The following is a 23,184-nucleotide window of genomic DNA, read 5'->3' as shown; positions in this document are numbered from 1 at the left end:
TTTCATTTATTACCCAAGCCCTCAAGGGTAATCTGGGTCGCTCACTTTTTGTATTAGTGATAAAACACTAGCATGAGTATTGAAGGTATCTGTGGTGGAACAGTTACGTCTAAGACGTAAGAACTGACCCACAGGCAAATTATCTCGTAAGGATTTAGGATGTTGGCTTTCATATAGGAGCAGTGAGTTCCTTGCCATGGGCTTTCGGTAGAGCTCCGTTTCTAAACCTGTTTGAGTGGCGTAGATAGAGAGATCCAGGAAAGCGATTCTGTCCTTACTGGTCTCAATGGTGAACCGTAGGAAGTCATTTTGTGCATTCAGCCACTGGTGGAATTGAAGCACAGTGTCGATGTTGCCTCTCCAGATTAGTAAAACGTCATCTATATAGCGTTTCCACCACAATATAGATGCAAGGAAAGGGTTAGTTGCTGCCAACACGGTTTGTTCCTCAAATTTGTGGACATATAGGTTCGCCAGCGATGGGGCAAAAATACTGCCCATGCTGGTCCCCGAAATATGCAGGTATAGGGTCTCTTCAAATTTGAAAAAGTTTTCCTTCATGGCCATCGTGGCCAGACCCATAATGAAGGGGACCGGAGTGATGGAGTCGATTTCCGACTCCCCCAGGATGGATCTGATGGTATCTAGAGTCTCATCCTGGGGGATAGATGTGTATAAGGACTCAACATCAAGTGAAACCAGCAGGTCTGTTTCTTGGTTGAAATCAATTTCGGGAATAATTCTCAAGACATCGGCTGTATCTTTTAGATAAGTAGGCATCGTCTGTACTACGGGACATAGAAAGTGATCCACAAATGCAGAGAGTGGTTCTAGGAGAGACCCCTGCCCTGAGATAATCGGTCTCCCTGGAGGTGGACGTTGTGACTTGTGCACTTTGGGTAAGGTATAGAAATATGGCATGGTGGGTGCTTGGGCTTGTAAAAATTGTGCTTCTTTCTGGGTTACCCAGCCTTCTGCCAATGCCTCTTCTACCATGGATTTAATTTCACTGGTCAGTCTAGTAGTTGGATCAGAGGTCAATATTTGGTATGCGGTCCTATAATTGAGTTGTTTCAAACACTCAGTCCTGTAGCTGTCCACATCTTGTATTACGATAGAGCCCCCTTTATCTGCTGGCTTGATTATGATAGTTCAGTCTTGTGTCAGTCAGAGTTCGAAGAGCTTGTCTCTCTCCTCTTGATAGATTATTAAAGCCTTTGTTTTTATTGGACCAAATTTTTTCTATATCATCCTTGACAGCCTGCTCGAATGTTAGTACTTTAGATGGAATAGAGTGGATAGGGGGGCAGAAGGTAGATTTTACACTCAGGCCTGTATTTATCTCTTTAGTTTGGTTTGGATCGTCAGTGTTTTTGTTCATGAAAAAGTAATGTAATTTCAATTTGCGAAAGAACTGAGCTAGTTCCATTTGCAAATATAGAGGCCAAAAGGAGACCGGTACCATAGGCGCCATTCATATACCCAAGTCCCATCACCAAATCCGACCCGGAAGTCAAACAAACTACTTCCGGTTCGTACTAACGCAGAACAGGGCAAAATCTGAATCCTAAAACCTTTGGGTAATATAACCTGTTGGCATAAAACATGCACCATGTGGTGATATATTTACTCATTTTAAATGCTTTGTTGCAAGACTTGACTGTATAATTTCAAAACAGGTGATCAATCTCTGACTACTCAAGTGCATCCTGGGATATGTAGTCAACTTTCCAAATCTAATAACACAGTGACAAGGTAAAACCACGAAGTTAGAGGGATGGCCATACTAATATGCAGTAGTTGTCAGCAAAATCTTAAAGCATTTGGGAAATGTAACTCGATGTTATTGGGACCTGTGTGGCAATGTACCTCTCAGGACAATCACAGCACCCGTGGTGGGCCGTGCATTAATGGGGATCTTTACCTGTGTGGGGTTCCCCAGAGAGAGGTGGTCTCTGACCGGGGTACCAACTTCATCTGTAGGTACATGAATTCTCTGTGGGAGGAGAGTGGGGTAACTTATAAGTTCACCACTCCTTACCATCCTCGAGGAAACGGGTTGGTTGAAAGGTTCATCCAAACTCTGAAAGGTATGATACTGGGCCTTGCGGACCACATGAGACGGAAGTGGGATGTCTTTTTACCATGCCTGTTGTTTGCCTACAGGGAGGTGCCTAAGAAGTCCTTAGGGTTCAGTCCCTTTGAACTTCTGTATGGCCACCCTGTTAGAGGACCTCTCAGTCTGGTGAAGAAGGGTTGGGAGAAATTCCTCTGTAAAACCCCCCAGGATGTGTTCAGCTACATGCTGGCCTTCCGCAACCAGACACAATGCTTCAGGAAGCTCGCTCAGGAGAACCTAGAAGCTAGCCAGGAAGAAATAAAAAGATGGTACGACCAGAATGCCACTCTGGTCGAATTTCAACCTGGGCTGAAGGTGGGGGTGATGGCGCCAGTGGAGCCTTGTGCGCTCCAAGACAAGTGGACTGGGCCATACGAGGTGGTGGAGCACAAGAGCGAAGTAACCTACCTGGTTAACTTGCAGACTCCCAAGCAACCCCTGAGGGTCCTACATGTGAACTGCCTCAAACCCCACTTTGAGAGGTCTGAATTGACAATGCTTCTGGCTACGGATGCTGGAATGGGATGTATGACGTTAAACGCAGGCTATTACAACACCTACCTTTACAACGCGGTTTTTTAAATTGCATACCATTACAACGCATAACGCTTTTGGGTGTTGGATAGTTAATAGTTTAATTTACTATTCCAACTCCAGTCCCCGTGGACACTAGGGAAGGTTATTGGATAGTAAATTAACCTATTCCCTATCCTAGAGCGCCCCCCAGCGCAATGCGTTGTAATAGTTTGCGTTGTAATGACCGCGTTGTAATGGTAGTGCGTTGTAAAAGTTTCGTTGTAAGTGATGTTTCCCGCTGGAATGGAAGAGGAAAGTGACCCTCTTCCTGATTGACCTCCTGGTAGCCAAGGAGCAAGATGGGTAAGTGTATGGTGTGGTCCTCTCGCCCACCCTGACCCCAGAACAGCAGACGGACTGTCACCAGGTGTTGGGTCAGTTTGCCTCCCTGTTCTCCCTGACCCCAAGTGTCACTAATTGGTGCGTTAATGATGTGGACACTGGAGATAGTCTACCTGTGAAACTGAAATTCTACAGGGTTGCTGATAGGGTCAGGGCCAGCATCAAGGAAGAGGTTTCCAAGATGTTGGCGCTAGGGGTGATTAAGCCCTCCAGCAGCCCATGAGCTAGCCCCGTGGTCTTAGTGCCAAAAGCTGCTGCGCCCGGTGCCACTCCAGAACTCCGGTTTTGTGTGGACTACCGTGGGCTCAATGCGGTCACCAAGACTGACGCACACCCCATCCCCAGAGCTGATGAGCTTGTGAATTTTGGAGCTGCCCAGTACTCAGTACGTTTGACTTAACATCTGGGCACTGGCAGATTGCCTTAACTGAGGGGGCCAAGGAGAGGGCTGCGTTTTCAACGCCAGAGGGGCACTTCCAGTTCCATGTCACGTCAGTTGGGTTGAAGAACGCCCCTGCAACGTTCCAGAGACTGGTCAACCAGGTACTGTCCGGGCTGGAGGAATTCAGCGCCGCATACCTGGATGACATTGCTGTGTTCAGCTCCACTTGGGAAGAACACTTGCAATACCTCTGTGAAGTGTTGAAGGCTCTGCAAAGGGCAGGCTTCACTATCAAGGCCAGTAAGTGCCAGATAGGGCAGGGATCTGTGGTGTACTTGGGACACCAGGTAGGGAACGGCCAGGTGGCACCCCTCCAAGCGAAGATTGATACCACTCTGGCTTGGGAGCCCCCCAAGACCCAGACATAGATGAGAGCCTTTTTAGGACTCACCGGGTATTACCACAGATTTGTCAAGGGATATGGCACCATTGTTGCCCCCCTTGACAAAGCTGACTTCAAGGAAGCAGCCCAGGAGAGTGAATTGGACCGACGCCTGTAAGACTGCTTTTGATGCCCTGAAGACTGCCATGTGCACAGCACCTGTGCTCAAGGCGCCTGATTTCTTCACTGAGTATGTAGTGCAGACAGACACTTCAGAGCATGGTGTGGGAGCAGTACTCTCACAGATCAACGACGAGGGCTTAGACCAACCTGTAGCCTTCATTAGTAGGAGGCTACTTCCCAGGGAACAGAGGTGGAGTGCGATTGAAAGGGAAGCTTTTGCTGTGGTCTGGGCTCTGAAGAAGCTGAGGCTCTACCTGTTTGGGACTCACTTCCGGGTACAGACAGACCACAGGCCTCTCAGATGGTTAATGCAACTGAGGGGTGAGAACCCACAACTGTTGAGGTGGTCCATCTCCCTACAGGGAATGGACTATACAGTGGAACACTGCCCTGGTACAGAACACGCCAACGCTGATGGTTTTTCCCCCTTAGTGATGAGAACTCCCAAGAGGGTGGGTAGTTCTCCCTCAGCTGGAGGGGACACATGTTAGAACTGGCATCTTTGGCGTGTTTTCCCCTGACTTTTTGCCTCTACCTCCTGTATTTTTGACGCTGTGCTGGATTTCGTTTTTGCTGGGTTAGATGCTTTGGGCACTTTGCCACTGCTGATCAGTGTCAAAGAGCAAGTGCTCCCTGGGTAAATTGTTATTGTGATTTGTTATCCATGATTGGCATATTTGTTTTACCAGTAGATCCCTAGTAAAGTGCACAGAGTGTGCCAGGGCTGGTGATTCAAATGCTAGTAGTGGGCCTGTAGTACTGGTTGTGCCACCAACAGGAGTAGCCCTAAAATGGTGTCTCAGGCCTGCCACCGCAGTGCCTGTGTGCAGTTGCTAACTGCCATGCTGACCTGACCAGTGTCCACACTGGCCAGGCCTAGCCCTTCCCTTTCTATACACATTGGACACCCCTATGGAAGGCCCTAGGTACCCCCCCCCCCCCTGGGCAGGGTGCAGTGTATGTAAAGGGTAGAGCATGTACTAGTGTGGGTCAAGTCAAGTCAAGTCATAAAATTTGTATAGCGCACTACATACCCAGAGGGTTTCAAGGCGCTTAGGAAGGGGAGGAGGATTATTTGTCAAATATCCACGTTTTAAGCTGCTTTCTGAACGCTAGGTGATTCTGGGTGAGGCGAAGGTAGGCGGGGAGTGAGTTCCATGTTTTGGCAGCCAAGTATGAAAAGGATCTGCCTCCCATGGTGGTCTTGTTGATGCGAGGTACAGTGGCGAAGGCTTGGCTGGAAGAGCGAAGTTGGCGGGAGGGGGTGTAGAAGGACAGTCGAGAGTTGAGGCAATCTGGACCGATGTCGTAGAGTGATTTGTGTGCGTGGGTAAGCAGTCGGAAAGTGATCCTCTTATTGACGGGTAGCCAGTGGAGGTCTTTAAGGTGACCAGAGATGTGTTCGTTTCGTGGGATGTCTAATATGAGCCTGGCTGATGCGTTTTGGATTCGTTGTAGTTTCTTCTGGAGTTTAGCGGTGGTACCTGCGTAGAGGGTGTTTCCGTAGTCCAGTCGGCTCGTGACTAGAGCGTGGGTGACTGTTTTCCTTGTCTCGGAGGGGATCCAGCGAAATGTTTTTCTGAGCATGCGAAGAATGTTAAAGCAGGAAGAGGATACGGCGTTGACTTGTCTGTTCATTGAGAGTGAAGAATCCAGGATGACGCCAAGGTTCCGTGCGTGGTCTGTCGGGATGGGTGCTTTTCCGAGGGCTTCCGGCCACCAGGAGTCGTCCCATGCAGAGGGGGATGAACCTAAGATGAGCACTTCTGTTTTGTCTGAGTTCAGTTTCAGACGGCTTTGTTTCATCCATTCGGCGACTTCTTTCATTCCTTCGTGTAAGTTAGTTTTGGCAGTGCTGGGGTCCTTGGTGAGAGAAAGGATTAGTTGAGTGTCATCCGCGTAAGAGATGATGTTGAGGTTGTGTTGGCGGGCGATGGTCGCGAGGGGGCTCATGTATACGTTGAAAAGGGTGGGACTGAGTGAGGATCCTTGAGGTACGCCGCAGATGATTTCAGAGGCTTCGGACTTGAATGGTGGGAGGCGGACTCTCTGGGTTCTTCCTGTGAGGAACGAGGTGATCCATTCCAGTGCCTTTCCTTGAATTCCGATGTTTCTGAGGCGTTGTAAAAGGGTGCTGTGGCAGACTGTGTCGAAGGCTGCAGAGAGGTCGAGGAGGATGAGGGCGACTGTGTCTCCATTGTCCAGTAGAGTTCGAATGTCGTCTATTGCTGCGATGAGGGCGGTCTCAGTGCTGTGTTTGGCTCGGAAACCAGATTGTGAGGGGTCGAGTGATTTGTTGGCTTCGAGGAAGGTGGCGAGCTGGTTGTTGACGGCTTTTTCGATGACTTTGGCCGGGAATGGAAGAAGCGAGATGGGGCGGTAGTTTTTGAGTTCGGTGGGGTCTGCTGTTGGTTTTTTCAGAAGGGCGGTGAGTTCAGCGTGTTTCCAGTCTTCCGGGAAGGTGGCGGAGTTGAGGGAGCAGTTGATGACGTCTCGGAGGTGCGGAGCTATGACAGAGTCTGCTTTGTTGAAGATGTGGTGAGGGCATGGGTCTGTGGGGGATCCTGAGTGGATGGAGTTCATCAGGCGGATGGTGTCCTCCGTGGAGATTGGGTTCCAGGCGTTAAGGGTGTTTACGGGGGGAAGATGGTCAGCAGATGGTAGGGTGGGTTGGCTTCCGGGTTGGTTGTCAAAGCTGTTGTGGATGTCAGCAATCTTGTTGTGGAAAAAAGAGGCTAGGGAGTCGCAGAGGGTTTGAGAGGGGGTGATGTCGTTGGAGTTGGCCGAGGGGTTGGAAAATTCCTTGACGATGTTGAAGAGTTCCTTGCTGTTGTGGGCGTTGTTGTCGAGTCGATCCTTGAATGCTGTTTTCTTGGCTTTTCGGATCAGTTGGTGGTATGTACGGGTGGCGCTTTTGAAGGCGTCCTTGTTGCTGGTGGATGGGTCTTTTTTCCAGGCCTTTTCAAGGGAGCGGCAGAGTTTCTTGGACTTCTTGAGATCATCGTTGAACCATGAGGCCTTCTTGTTGCCAAGTTTGTGTTGACGTTTTTTCAGTGGTGCTAAGGTGTCGGCGGTGTTGGATAGCCAAAGGGTGAGGTTGGAGGCGGCTTCGTTGGCGTTAGAAGAGAGGGCTGGGGAGGTTTGAAGGAGCGATGTGGAGATCTGATCCGTGGTGATTTTGTTCCAGTTTCTTTGCAGAGTTGGTTGGAGGTGGATGATGGGTTTCGGCTTGTTGTAGGTGAAGTGAACGCAGCTGTGGTCAGTCCAGATGAGATCCGTAGTGTGGCTGAAGGAGACATGGTTGCTGGAGGTGAAAATGGGGTCGAGTGTGTGACCTGCGATGTGGGTGGGGGAAGTGACCAGTTGTTTAAGTCCGAGGTTGGCGAGGTTGTCCAAGAGGGTGGTGGTGTTGCGGTCGTTGATCTTTTCAAGGTGGAAGTTGAGGTCTCCCAGAAGGATGTAGTCTTTGGAGGGGAGCGCGTGAGGGGTGATGAAGTCCGTGATGTCTTCACTGAATTTTGCGCGGGGTCCTGGTGGTCTGTACAGGAGAGTGCCTCTGAGAGTTGTCTTGGGGTCGATGTGGATCTGGAAGTGGAGGTGTTCGGAGTTAGCGAGGTTGGCGTCGGAGCTGGTAGAGATGCGGATGGATTTCTTATGGACGATAGCGATTCCTCCTCCTGTATGGTCGGTGCGGTCCTTGCGTGTGATCTTATAGTCATCAGGGATAGCGATGGCGATGTCAGGGGCGGAGGAGGCGTTCATCCATGTTTCCGTTAGGAAGGCGATGTCTGGAGAGATGGTGTCTAGTAGGTTCCATAGGTCGATGGCGTGTCTGTGGACCGAGCGGGTGTTGAGCAGGATGCATTGTAGGTGGTTGGGGTCGGGAATCTGTGGTGTGGTCGTAGCGGAGATGTTGTTGGTGCCGCTAAATTTGCAGGAGAGGCAGGAGAACGGTCCATGGGTGCGTCCAGGAGCGGCTTGGACGCAGTTGGGGGCGCGACCGGGGTTAAGGGCTAGGAGGGTGGCGGTATCGTAGGTAACGCGGAGGGGCTGGCCAGCGCGAGGGGCAGGGGGTCTGGCGCTGGGCGCGGTCCAGGCGCGGACGGGCGTAGACGGGCTTACCTTTGGCGCACCTTCGGCGCGGATTGGGCGCGGTCGCTGCGCGTGATCGCTGCGCGCGGGAACAGCTGTCATATATGGATGGTGGAAGGGGAGGGGCGAGGGCGTCTCAGCTGGGAGGCGGGGCGGGCACACGAGGACGACGAGAACAACAAACAAAATGGAGTCGGAGGGGGGAGGCACAGCGGATCGCTACAGGTAAACGCGCTGGTAAGGCTAGGGAAGCGGACACAATGACACCACGAGCAGGCGGACTGAAATTAAAAGGCAGCGAATGAAGTACAGACACAGAGCGCCAAAGCAATCAGTAAAATGAGCACAGTGCGCCAATGCAATCAGTAAAATAAGCACAAATACAGAGCGCCAATGCAATCAGATAACAGGCAGCGAGCGAGCACAGCCACAGAGCGCCAATGCAATCAATAAAGTGAGCACAAGCACAGAGCAACGCAAACAGTTAGAGGGCAAGAAACGCTGGGATACCAGATGTCTGGAGGGACACTGGGAGCGACCCCTCAGCCCGTGAGGAAGGAGCGAGTCACGGCGCTTGTAGGGGGAGAAGAGGTATTTGATGATAGTGGGAGGGCGTCTCAGCTGGGAGGCGGGGCGGGCACACGAGGACGACGAGAACAACAAACAAAATGGAGTCGGAGGGGGGAGGCACAGCGGATCGCTACAGGTAAACGCGCTGGTAAGGCTAGGGAAGCGGACACAATGACACCACGAGCAGGCGGACTGAAATTAAAAGGCAGCGAATGAAGTACAGACACAGAGCGCCAAAGCAATCAGTAAAATGAGCACAGTGCGCCAATGCAATCAGTAAAATAAGCACAAATACAGAGCGCCAATGCAATCAGATAACAGGCAGCGAGCGAGCACAGCCACAGAGCGCCAATGCAATCAATAAAGTGAGCACAAGCACAGAGCAACGCAAACAGTTAGAGGGCAAGAAACGCTGGGATACCAGATGTCTGGAGGGACACTGGGAGCGACCCCTCAGCCCGTGAGGAAGGAGCGAGTCACGGCGCTTGTAGGGGGAGAAGAGGTATTTGATGATAGTGGGAGGGCGTCTCAGCTGGGAGGCGGGGCGGGCACACGAGGACGACGAGAACAACAAACAAAATGGAGTCGGAGGGGGGAGGCACAGCGGATCGCTACAGGTAAACGCGCTGGTAAGGCTAGGGAAGCGGACACAATGACACCACGAGCAGGCGGACTGAAATTAAAAGGCAGCGAATGAAGTACAGACACAGAGCGCCAAAGCAATCAGTAAAATGAGCACAGTGCGCCAATGCAATCAGTAAAATAAGCACAAATACAGAGCGCCAATGCAATCAGATAACAGGCAGCGAGCGAGCACAGCCACAGAGCGCCAATGCAATCAATAAAGTGAGCACAAGCACAGAGCAACGCAAACAGTTAGAGGGCAAGAAACGCTGGGATACCAGATGTCTGGAGGGACACTGGGAGCGACCCCTCAGCCCGTGAGGAAGGAGCGAGTCACGGCGCTTGTAGGGGGAGAAGAGGTATTTGATGATAGTGGGAGGGCGTCTCAGCTGGGAGGCGGGGCGGGCACACGAGGACGACGAGAACAACAAACAAAATGGAGTCGGAGGGGGGAGGCACAGCGGATCGCTACAGGTAAACGCGCTGGTAAGGCTAGGGAAGCGGACACAATGACACCACGAGCAGGCGGACTGAAATTAAAAGGCAGCGAATGAAGTACAGACACAGAGCGCCAAAGCAATCAGTAAAATGAGCACAGTGCGCCAATGCAATCAGTAAAATAAGCACAAATACAGAGCGCCAATGCAATCAGATAACAGGCAGCGAGCGAGCACAGCCACAGAGCGCCAATGCAATCAATAAAGTGAGCACAAGCACAGAGCAACGCAAACAGTTAGAGGGCAAGAAACGCTGGGATACCAGATGTCTGGAGGGACACTGGGAGCGACCCCTCAGCCCGTGAGGAAGGAGCGAGTCACGGCGCTTGTAGGGGGAGAAGAGGTATTTGATGATAGTGGGAGGGCGTCTCAGCTGGGAGGCGGGGCGGGCACACGAGGACGACGAGAACAACAAACAAAATGGAGTCGGAGGGGGGAGGCACAGCGGATCGCTACAGGTAAACGCGCTGGTAAGGCTAGGGAAGCGGACACAATGACACCACGAGCAGGCGGACTGAAATTAAAAGGCAGCGAATGAAGTACAGACACAGAGCGCCAAAGCAATCAGTAAAATGAGCACAGTGCGCCAATGCAATCAGTAAAATAAGCACAAATACAGAGCGCCAATGCAATCAGATAACAGGCAGCGAGCGAGCACAGCCACAGAGCGCCAATGCAATCAATAAAGTGAGCACAAGCACAGAGCAACGCAAACAGTTAGAGGGCAAGAAACGCTGGGATACCAGATGTCTGGAGGGACACTGGGAGCGACCCCTCAGCCCGTGAGGAAGGAGGTGACATGCTCTGTTATGTTATGTTAGCGGGTAATTATTAAGCGCGCGGCTACTCCATGGAGTGTCCCGGCGCTGAGGCAAACAAGACCTGTATGTACCAAGAGACCCACCGAGCTCAGTTTAAGGCTGTTGTTGGAATAGTCAGGTTTTAACTTTCCGTCTAAAAGTGATTAGGTCCTAGGATTTCCTCAGGGCGGGGGACAAGCTATTCCATAGGCAGGAGGCCAGCACTTGGAAAGATCTACCACCCCTCTGGGAGAGCTGAATACGAGGGGGGATTATCAAAGACTGAGATGATGACCGCAAAGTTCGACACGGGATGTAGGGTTGCATTCTGACCCCTAGGTATGGGGCGCTGATTTTATGGAAGGCCTTAAAAACTAGGACCAATGATTTAAAGGCGATCCGTTTCTTGATCGGTAGCCAATGCAAGAAGGCTAAGAGAGGGGTAGAGTGAGTTCTAGGCGCAGACAAAAAGATAGCTCGGGCCCCACCTTTGGACCATTTGAAGACGCCCAAGTAAGGATTCCGGCAGGCCAAGATACAAAGCGTTAGCATAATCCAGCCTCGACACTACCAAGGCTTGGACAATCGTCTTCCGGTGGGGGACTGGAAGAAGGGGCAAAAAGTTCCTCAACATCTTCAACATCCCGAAACAGGTCCCCGCCACTGATTGAATTTGGACCTTCATAGAGAGAGAGTCATCAAGTTTGACTCCCAAATTTTTTACCGTCATGACAACTGAAGTGGGAGGAGACATGTCCTGCGGCCACCAGTGATGCCAGAGGACACAAGACCGAGAGCCGAAAACCATTATTTCTGACTTCTCAGGATTGCACTTCAATTCATTTAACCTGAGCCAGGAAAACACCTCCGATAGGCAAGTGTTTATTTCATTGCCGTTGAATTCTGAGCCCTTTCCACAAGTGAACAGTAGTTGTGTGTCGTCAGCGTACGACACAATCTTAGCCCCATGCTTTTCAGCCAACTGTGCCAGAGGCGCCATGTAAAGATGAAACATGGTTGGGCTAAGAATTGAGCTCTGAGGGACCCCCACATTCATAGGGGGCATAGGGGCCGAAAAAGATGGGCACCAAATGGTTTGTTGGCAATTTTTCAAAAAGGATTCAAACGATTTTAACACCGTGCCTCCGATCCCACCCTCTTGGAACTTTCGTAGAAGTCCATTATGGGGCATGGCATCGAAGGCCGCGGAAAGATCAAGTAGCACAAAGGCCACTTTGCCCCCCTTATCCAAACGACTTCCAAGAGGGCAGTCTTGGTGCTAAAATTGGCTCTTAAGCCCGATTTGCTTGGGTGGAAGAGGGAGTTAGACTCCGCATAATCAGTGATTACTGAATTGATGTAACTCTCCAGGACCTTAGAGAAGTATGGTAATAAGGAAATAGGTCTGTAATTACTGGCCATCGATGGATCTGCGTGTTTTTTTTTTAAAGGGCAAGGATTTTGGCCTCTTTCCAACTCTCAGGCATTACTCCCGCCTGAAGGGCAGTATTAAAAACTGAATTAACGGCTGGGTTAATTACCTTGGCAATAGCTGCCAGCGTCTTGGTCGGACATGGGTCAAAAGGAGCCCCAGATTTGAGGGTTTTCATCAGTGTTAAAGACTTATTCAAGGGTAGGGGAGGCAACTGGGTGAGAGCAGGGCCTGTCGCACAGCGGATAGGGCAGGCAGGAGCACTATCCCCTACAACTACAGAAGATTGATCTGTGAAGGAATCTTGAATGGCCTTAATCTTATCATAAAAGAAACGGGCCATCTGAAAGGCCCATCCCTCACTGGGGACAAACGGACTGCTAATAGCTTTAGGGGAAGAGAAGTCCTTAACAATGCTAAAAAGCTCTTTATTTCTGTTCCCTGCGTGTTCAATATTAGCAGCTAAAAAAAGTTTATTACCCTCCCGCACATTATTATAGTGCACCTTAAGGGCCTGTTTATAGATAATTTTGTCTGGTAGCTTATAATTGGTACGCCATACACTTTCCAGGAGTACAAGCACTCTTACTTTTCTTAAGAGCCTCCGTTAACTAAGGGGCTGAGGCTCTATTTATTACTGACTTTCGAGTAATGGCAGGGGCTTAATCCAAAGCGCGGAGTTGGAGCCAATTCTCCAGCATCAGTACATCCTCTTCCACATTCCGACTAAGGGAAATAGGGTAAAGGCGGAGAGTCATTTGCATGGCCTCTGGAGTGATCAAATGAAAAGGCCTACTCTCCTTAAGCCGGTAGTGGGATGGGAAGTTGTCACAGTCCCTATTAATTTGAAATTTGATCAGAAAATGATCAGACCAGGTAAGAGGTAAAGAAGTGACCATGTCAATATTTTGGGAGGAAAAAACCTGATCCAAGGTGTGGCCCTTTTCATGGGTCGGGAGATGAACATAAGGGGGCATGCTTAGAAAGCCCAAGGCTTCAAACAGCCATTTAGACTCGGGTTCCATTAAATTATCCATATGGATATTAAAGACCCCGAGTAATAGGCAATGGCTCTATTTTGCCGCAATAGGGGCCATAATACGACTGAGTGATTCCAGGAACTTCCCGGCAGGCCCGCGAGGGTGATAGATGGCTTCCCACGCAATGGACTGTCGGGCGGAGATAGTAATCAGAAAGCCCAGGCTTTCTGCCCCATCTTTTTCCTCAATAGTTAGAGGAGCACAATGGAGAGGGCTACGAACAATTATCACCACTCCCCCTCCCCTCCCCGAAGGCCGATCTCTCCTGGTAATCTGGTAGCCTGGTGGGAGCGCCATAGCAATTACAAGACTGGAAGCTTCACTCAGCCAGGTTTCTGTAACAAACACCAAGTCAGGGGAGGAATCAGTTAGCAAATCAAAAAGTTCAGCCTGGTGCTTCTTAGTAGAGCGGGTGTTGAGAAGGAATGCAGGCAACTGCCTTCCTCCCCCCTCCGCGTTTGATCTGGAGCAGTCCGGTTATTACAGTTCATACGGGGCTCTAAGCATTTATGGTCAGCCGTCCAATTACATTGGCAGCACGCAATGCCTTTCATCACCGTCCGAACCGAAAGGTGGGGGGTGCAACTGACAGTCTTACCCAAATTAATAAGCGCATCTCTATCATATTTCAAGTGGCCATCTGTCATCGGAGACAGCCCGGCAGCGTAACCGGCTCTGGCCGCCTCCGGGACGCTGACGGGCGCAGATGGGCTTGCCTTCGGCGTGCCATCGGCGCGCCCGCTGCGCTTGCCCGCTGCTCACTGGGGCAGTCTCACGTTTTATGGGATCCATAGTTGCCAACAACTGGACCGCGCCACCTCGTAAAAATAGCAGCATCGGTACTGAGGAAAACGAGACCAGTTTCAATTCCCCACCACACCCACCATTAAAAAAGAAGAGGTTCTAAAAGCAGGTATAAGCAGGAATCAATACAATATTTTAAAAAAATGAAAATCTTGTAGTTTCACTTAACATAAAAGCACGATAAAAAATGTGCAAATAAACAAAGCAGCATTACAGCAGAACAACAAAGGGCAACAAAGTAGCGAGGTCTAAGCATGCTGGCGCAGTCTTGCGTTTTATGGGATCCAGAGTTGCCAACAACTAGACCGCGCCGCCTCGTAAAAATGGCGTCGTCGTACTGAGGACAACGAGACCAGGTTCAATTCCTCACCACACCCACCATTAAAAAAGAAGAGGCTCTAAAAACAGGTATAAGCAGGAATCAATACAATATTTTATTTTAATGAAAAACTTGTAGTTTCACATCACATAAAAGCACGATAAAAAATTTGCAAATAAACAAAGCAGCGTTACAGCAGAACAACAAAGGGCAGCAAAGTAGCGAGGTCTAAGCGCACTGGCGCAGTCTCGCATTTTATGGGATTCAGAGTTGCCAACAACTAGACCGTGCCGCCTCGTAAAAATGGCGGCTTCGGTACTGAGGACAACGAGACCAGGTTCAATTCCCCACCACACCCACCATTAAAAAAGAAGAGGTTCTAAAAACAGGTATTAGCAGGAATCAATACAATATTCTTTTTTAAATGAAAATCTTGTAGTTTCACTTCACATAAAAACACGATAAAAAATGTGCAAATAAACAAAGCAGCGTTACAGCAGAACAACAAAGGGCAACAAAGTAGCAAGGTTGTGGTAGTGAATTACAGCCAGTTTCGTTTTTCACTACTGAAAGGCTATCTTGCCCATAGGCTATAATGGGGAATGCTGTGTATAATGTTTACCTGCATACCTTCCCATAGGAGCAAGATAGAAAATTAAAGTCTGGTATCCCTGAACTCAGAATTTAATAACACATCTTTAGAAAGGATGTTTTCTAAATCCTGTGTTCGAAAACAGCACTTTTAGAAAGTGGCTGTTTTACTGTCTGACCTTTCGGTGTGCCATGGCCTGTTTGTGAATTGACTGGTTTGTGAGTGACAGGGGCTGGGGTGGCTCCCAGAGGCTGAGTGAGTCATCCCTAGGCTGAATAGCCCCATCTGCATCTTGAGTGGTGGGAAGAGATAGCACCTGGGCCTGAATATGGCTGTGCCTGCCTTCCACAATGCTGGCTCCATCGCCTTCAGGGTGGCTGACGACCCTGCCCCTCTCTCTCAAAGAAAAGAAGAAGTCAAGTAAACAAAGTACTCCAGGACTGACCAGAACTGGTTCTGACTAGGCCAAGGCCCTTCTGCCCTCAGAGAACAAAGGGAATATTGGTATAAAAAGGGCTACCCAGACTTCAGAAAATTAGATCATCCTGGAATCAAGAAGGAACCTCTGCCAAGGAGAAAGGCGGAAGACTGAAGAGAAAGGACTGTCCTGCTGTGAGTTTGTGGGCTGACCTGCAGTTGCTTTTCTGCCAAGGAGAGGGGAAGGACATAGCTGCTGCTGTGTCCCCTTGCTTGACGTGATCTCCAAGGGCCTGAGAAGAAATGGCCTCCTGTTAAGAAGTCCCAGGAACAAAAGAACTTCACGCCCAGCTTCCCCCTGAACTCTGTTGAATGAGTTCTGCCCTTCCTAGAGTGTTTGATCCACTTGTGGGGTCTCTGGAAGTTGTTGCCTGATGTTTGGGGAGCTGGACAAGAAGAAAAGAAGAAGATCTACAATTTGCATGCCTCACTCGCGGATCACTGACATAATATAGAATGCCAAAATATCGACCTACCAAAATATCGAGGTAAAAATATAGAATACCAAAATATCGACCTCCTATCTCTAAACAGGTAAGTACGAAAATATCGAATAAAAAATATCGATGTAATAAATATAGTTAGTCAAAATATCGAATTTTTTAAAATGCTTTAAATTAATTAAAAATTAATGAAATAATAAATATAATTAACTTAAACATACTTAAAATACTTAAATAACGTTAAAATTAATAAATAATTAATGTAAGTAAAAAATAAATAATACAAATTGATTTGTTCATACACATATATATAAACGCAATATTAATTTAAAAAAATTACAATATTTTTACCGTAGGATAGCGGAAAGGGTAACATTTACCATAGCCACTCCAGTGAGTGCAACAGTAGGGAAAGCGTTGGATAGCGTAGGGGGAAAAATTCCTATTCCCACCCCAGTGAGTGCAACAGTAGGGAAAGCGTTGGATAGCGTAGGGGTAAAAATTACTATTCCCAATCCAGAAAGTGCAACAGTAGGGAAAGCGTTGGATAGCGGGAGAGTTAAAATTACTATTCCCACTCCAAAGAGTGCAACAGTAGGGAAAGCATTGGATAGCGTAGGGGTAAAAATTACTATTCCCAATCCAGAAAGTGTAACAGTAGGGTAAGCGTTGGATAGCGGGAGGGTTAAAATTACTATTCCCTCTCCAGAGAGTGCAATGTTAGGGAAAGCGTTGGATAGCGTAGGGGTAAAAAATACTATTCCCACTCCAAAGAGTGCAACAGTAGAGAAAGTGTTGGATAGCGTAGGAGTAAAAATTACTATTCCCACTCCAGAGAGTGCAACAGTAGGGAAAGCGTTGGATAGCAAGAGAGTTGAAATTACTATTCCCACTCCAAAGAGTGCAACAGTAGAGAAAGCGTTGGATAGCGTAGGGGTAGAAATTACTATTCCCACTCCAGAGAGTGCAACAATAGGGAAAGTGTTGGATAGCGTAGGGGTAAAAATTACTATTCCCACTCCAAAGAGTGCAAGGGAAAGCATTGGATAGCGTAGGGGTAAAAATTACTATTCCCACTCCAAATAGTGCAACAGTAGGGAAAGCATTGGATAGGTTAGGGGTCAAAATTACTATTCCAATCCAGAAAGTGCAACAGTAGGGAAAGCGTTGGATAGCAGGAGGGTTAAAATTACTATTCCCACTCCAGAGAGTGCAACAGTAGGGAAAGTGTTGAGTAGCGTAGGGGTAAAAATTACTATTCACACTCCAAAGAGTGCAACAGTAGGGAAAGCATTGGATAGCGTAGGGGTAAAAATAACTATTCCCACTCCAAAGAGTGCAACAGTAGGGAAAGCGTTGGATAGCGTAGGGGTAAAAATTGCTATTCACAATCCAGAGAGTGCAACAGTAGGGAAAGTAAATACTTCATATATGAATAAAAATAAATTAAATATTAATACCAAATACAAATTAATTAAAAGGAAATAACAATTTTATATAATATAATAATTACTAAAATAAAAATACAAAAAAAATTACCTATTAATACAAATTATTTACCAATTACCAATTAATTAATTAACAATTAAACAATTATTAAAAATTACAGTAAAACAAAATCAATAAATAAATAACAATATTTAATTACTTACAATTAAATTACTTCCCACCCTATTCCCCTATAAACCCACAACCCACTACAGAAAATTCATTAATAAAATTTACATAATTATCAATTAATCAATTTAATAAAATGAATTACCAATTATATTTTAATTAATTACCAATTACAAATTTAAATATCAATGAATTCAAAATAAATACCAATAAATACATTAAAAAATTTAAATAATTATATTTAAATTGCTTCCCACCCTATTCCCCTATAAACCCACAACCCGCTACAGAAAATACATTAATAAAGTTAACATAATTAACATAATTATCAATTAATCAATTAATTAAAATAATTACAAATTACATTTTAATTAGTTACCAATCAATTATTAATTGACAATTCAAAATAAATACCAAAAAATAAATTAACATATTTAATTAATTATAATTAAAATACTTCCCACCCTATTCCCCTATAAACCCACAACCCGCTACAGAAAATATATTAATAAAATTAACATATTTATCAATTAATCAACTAATTAAAATATTTACCAATTATATTTTAATTAATTACCAATTAATTATTAACAATTAATTCAAAATACATACCAATAAATAAATTAACATATTTAATTAATTATAATTAAATTACTTCCCACCCTATTCCCCTATAAACCCACAACCCGCTACAGAATTATATCACGCAAAAATGAAGTACCATAAAATTTATTAATTAAAATAAATTATAAAAATAAATATACACTTTTCACACATATACTAACATAACAAAATACTTTAAAAAATTAATATTAACTTACTTACCTCAAATTCGATATTTTTGTTGTCTATATTCTGTCCATTCTATAATTATGTTGTCTATATACTGTCATTCTATATTTTTGTTCTCTATATTCTGTCATTCTATATTTTTGTTGTCTATATTCTGTCCATTCGATATTGTGTCCATTCTATATTTTTTTATCGATATTAATGCACATCGATATTATAAACTCGATATTTTGACTCTATACCCTCGCTGGCTTGCGGAGTGCATCGTCAACAGTGCGAGAAAATTCCTGTTGCCGCGAAGATCCTTGCAGCGCCTGTTGCCGCTGCAAGAACCGACGCATCGTTCGCTTGCGGAGTGCATCGCCCCGGTGGGGGAAGATTCCTGTTGCTGCGAGCATCAGTGCAGAGCCTGTTGTTTCTGTGAGAAACCGTTGCACCGCTTGCTTGCGGATCGCATCCCATGGCTGCGAACTTTGTCGCAGGGCCAATGCATTGAGGGGCCACGGGAGAAGAAGATCAACGTTTTGCCGCGCATCATCGCTGCACCAAAGATCGTCGCCGTCCCGAAGATTGTAGCATCAGGCCTGTGCGAGACGCTTCCTACCGAACCTGCGCACCGGAATCCATACAAGGTATCGTATCCCTCCCCATACAGACCGGATTTGTTGCAACACGCCCGCTGGGTGCAGCGGGGTTGTCGCATTGCCTCCCCAGGGTCTCAGGAGTGACGCATCGCTTGTTTTCCAACGCTGCAGCTTCCACTTGGAACTTTTGTCGTATCTACAGGTTCTTTGGGCTTAGAGTGACGCAACTGTGGATTATTTTGATGCAAACCCTTAAACTCTTTTTAAAGACTTATTCTTGAACTGTGTATGTTGAATTTTTGTCATTTGGGTCTTGTGTAGTTTAGATAAAGATACTTTATTTTTCTAAACTGGTGTGGAGTCCATTTGTGGTGTTTTCACTGTGTTACTGTGAGTGTTGGTACAAATACTTTACACATTACCTTTGATAAGCCTGTCTGCTCGTGCCAAGCTACCAAGGGGGTGAGCAGGGGTTATCCAAAGAGTGTATCTCCCTTGTCCCTATTTGGACATTGGTACCTAGCTCTGCCAACTAGAGACCCCCCTTCTAGCAAATGGGATTCTTGTAATAAGACTATTGAAATGTTGTGTTTATTCAAACCAGTTAACATGTGATTTCTTTTAATGAAATGACTAACTTTATGCATTCAAGGACAGTTGTATGTTATATAATATATATGATAAGTGTAACACAAAACATGTGTAATACAAAAGTAAATGCTAATTATATAGACAACATGAAAAACAAGGCAAAGGGACTCGGGTTATCGAAGGTTTCAGAAAGCTAAGATATCATTCCTTTCTGCTACCTAAAGAAGGCCCTAGAGTCTTAAGTTAAGGCACCTCTTGTCGTTTTCTGTGTTTTCTACTTCCTTGTTTTTATCAATGCAACTTCTGGTTCCACTTCAGTGGCCCTGCCTAAGGTATCACTTTTCCCTCACTAAATGTCAAAATTATGCTTCTCCATGGCTACCTATCTGTCAACTCTCTGTTGTTGTTTGTAATTTGTTGCATCCTTGAATGGGTTCAAACCCTTGACTCCATTAAGGATTTTATCTAGCACTGGGTTAGTTGACAATTCAATATGTGGAGGAAGATCATCTTAACCTTTTGGAACACCAGGGTTGCTAGCATTGTCTACAGAAATAGAGATGCACCTAGGAGATAAATTATTGTTTTTATTTTTCATTCTTTTTTCCTTTTTTTAGATTCATGTGAAGTCCCTTTGTTTTGTCTGTAAGATTGTGTTTGACAGCTTGAGATAGTAAGTAGCTATATAAGTAAGTAGAAGTTAGTAACTATGCATATTTGTTGTACTGATAAGTCGCTTGTAAAGTGGTATGCCATATAAACTGTACTTCAAATGCTATGAGTGGGCTGCAGGACTGATTGTGCCACCCACAGAAGCAGCCTTTTAAACTTGTCTCAGGCCTGCACTGCAGTGTCAATGTGTACAGTGTACTGCAACTTTGACTTGGCATTTAAAACCACTTGCCAAGCTTCCCCTTTTATTCCATATACGTCACCCCTAGGGTTGGCCAGAGAAACCCAAGGGCAGGGCCCATGTAAGTAATAGGAAGGACTTGCACTTGTATGTATTGCACAGCCTGGTAGTGACAAACAGCCTATTTAATTTTTCACTACTGTAAGATCTACCCCTCTCATAGGCCAGCATTGGGAATTCATGAATAAACTTTAAGCTATACCTCCTGATCAGAGAGGAGTAGCTTTTTCATGCTTCATTTGTTTGGAATGGTAAAGATAAATCCTCCTTACTGGTGAAGTTAGATTTAACATTACTGCTCTTGGTGCCTGACAGCCTGTCTCCAATACACGTGTGGGTTGGGTGAAAGTTATACTTTGCGCATTCCCTCTAGACAGCCACAAACACAGGATGGTGAGATCCATCTTTCATTGTGATGGATCTTCCTGGGCAGGGAGAAACGGGAGGGGTTGGGACTTACACTTCAATGGACAGTGTCCTGTCCACACACAAAGCACAGATTTACCTCCCACAGGTAGCCTGGCAGACAGGACTGGGTTGACAGGGATCCTTGTGCACTTCAGAGAGTTGTTTTGAATGCACCCCCTACATTAAAGGCACTTTTGGGTATAAGTACTGGGTCTGTGATCCCCTGAAATCAGATACTTCTGGATCTTGAACTGAATCTCTGTAAGAAGGAGTGCTGTGCTGCTTAAAGGACTCAACTGGACTGCTTCTCTGGAAGGACTGAATTTCTGCTTGCCCTGCTGCCTGCTGCTCCCTCACTTTGCTGAAAGAGAAATGGACTCTGCCTTCCCTCCAAGAGATCTATAAGGGCTTCCTAGATTGGCTCCTGTTTTGTGAAGTCTCAGGGATACAAAAGACTTCCTGTAATTTTGCTGGTGTTGCTGGACCATGCCTTCTATGATTCTTAGCCTTGCCTGAGGTGCTCTCTCCAAGTTCTGGATCTCAGAAGTGGGTTCTGCAGCAGCTTTCTTCAAAACCAACGCATCACCACCACTGCGCAGATCGGAGCCAATGCATTGGCCTTCCACGCCGATGCTGAGGCTGTTTGACGGCAGCTGTTCTATAGCCTGCACGGCCCAGTGATGACGTTCTGCGTGATGCATTACCTTCACTTCAGCGAAGCTTGACAACTGCACAGCGACCCAACTACATGGAGAAGATCGACGCATCGAGTCCTCAGCGTCGATGCTTTGCTCTATCCAAGGTACTTTCTCAGTGGGCCCTGTACGGTTCCTGGTGCCTGTATGCCCTCCCTCGTCATCAGCATGAACTTTGGGTTCCCACCGGTCGCTCGTGACCTCAAGTAACCTTTTGACAGCTAGTGACTTCTAAGTCACATTTTTGCATTTAATCTTGAAAGATTCATATCTCGGCTTCTACTGATTGGAGTTTGCTCAGATAAATATTCTTTATTTTTTTAACTGATTTGGAGTCTTTTTGTGGTGTATTCATTGTGTTACTCTGTGTGTTGCGCAAACATTGCCTCTTTAGATAAGCCTGAATGCTCTGTGCAGAGGGTGAACACAGGTTATTTTTTAGTGTGTATCTAGCTTACCCTGACTAGATTGGTGGTTCCTGCGTGGCCAGGGTACATACCTCGGCCAACCAGGAATTCCATTTCTAACAGTAACAGCATCTTTGGAAAGCCTCAATCCTTGCAATTATACTTTGAGAATGATGTGTGTGTCAGGCATATAGGTCTCATGTCATGATCTCATTTCATTGTACATTGCTCCAAAGTATGAAGGATTACCCTACATTTACGCTTTGCAAACTGGCATAGGCTATGGTAGCTCTGGAACACACACAGGTAGTATTTTGACATACAAGAAGCCAGATTTAATAATTAAACTTGTGATGATGATGGGTGGTGACTTTCAGGTTAAGCCAGGTAGAGACATTATAAGTAGTAATCAATACAATATATCAGTGCCTGCAAATATCTCAGGGTTGTTTTGGATTGTCTGCACTTCGATCTTGTTTGCACCCATTCCTGCACCGTAATTTTGTTTTCCTTCCAGTTCTCCTTGAGTTCTGCCTTTGCTCCGAAATAGAGTACTAACCTTTTACTCTCTTGCAGCGCCTGGTCATCATTGCTCACTACTCAGCAAAACATAGAGGCATAGCCCTTATGAGGTCACCAGAAGTGAGGTTTCACAACATGGAAAATGTTATACACAAACTCCTCATCAACCACAGGCTGGTTCTTACTAAAGACCACGGAACACCTATTTATTTGCATTGGGTTTATATCTGTTAACTTTGAAAGCACGCCTCTTACCAGCAGACAGGAACTTCTTCAACAGTATATACCAAATAATTTACTGCCACAACCTTAATGTAGAGTGAAATATTAAAAAAATTAAAGGGCCAGATGCATCAAAGGGTTTTGCCCATTCTGTGTCTATGGGAAAATGTGTTCATGGATATGGCCCTTAAATTAATATAGACAAACATATAGGTAATGTATGACAATAGGTTTGAATAACATATTATTTTTGGACAGCGATATGAATCAACATAAAACACAGCGACCCAACTACATGGAGAAGATCGACGCATCGAGCCCTCAGCGTCGATGCTTTGCTCTATCCAAGGTACTTTCTCAGTGGGCCCTGTACGGGTCTTGGTGCCTGTATGCCCTCCCTCGTCATCAGCATGAACTTTGGGTTCCCACCGGTCCCTCGTGACCTCAAGTAACCTTTTGACAGCTAGTGACTTCTAAGTCACATTTTTGCATTTAATCTTGAAAGATTCATATCTCGGCTTCTACTGATTGGAGTTTTGTCATATTGGTCTTCTTTTGCTCAGATAAATATTCTTTATTTTTTTTTAACTGATTTGGAGTCTTTTTGTGGTGTATTCATTGTGTTACTCTGTGTGTTGCGCAAACATTGCCTCTTTAGATAAGCCTAAATGCTCTGTGCAGCAGGTGAACACAGGTTATTTTTTAGTGTGTATCTAGCTTACCCTGACTGGATTGGTGGTTCCTGTGTGGCCTGGGTAC

The 23,184-nt window shown here is 46.2% G+C and overlaps 1 protein-coding gene across 1 annotated transcript in view; it reads right to left on the bottom strand.

The window, feature by feature from the left end:
• Positions 1 to 23,184, bottom strand: part of PTGER3 (prostaglandin E receptor 3) — a 251,507-nt gene that overhangs the window by 153,743 nt on the left and 74,580 nt on the right. The gene's annotated exons all lie outside the window — the stretch shown is intronic.

This window comes from Lissotriton helveticus, chromosome 1_2 (assembly GCF_964261635.1).
Source record: "Lissotriton helveticus chromosome 1_2, aLisHel1.1, whole genome shotgun sequence".
NCBI classification, from domain to species: Eukaryota; Metazoa; Chordata; class Amphibia; order Caudata; family Salamandridae; genus Lissotriton; species Lissotriton helveticus.
This window is presented reverse-complemented; position numbering and strand designations above follow the sequence as displayed.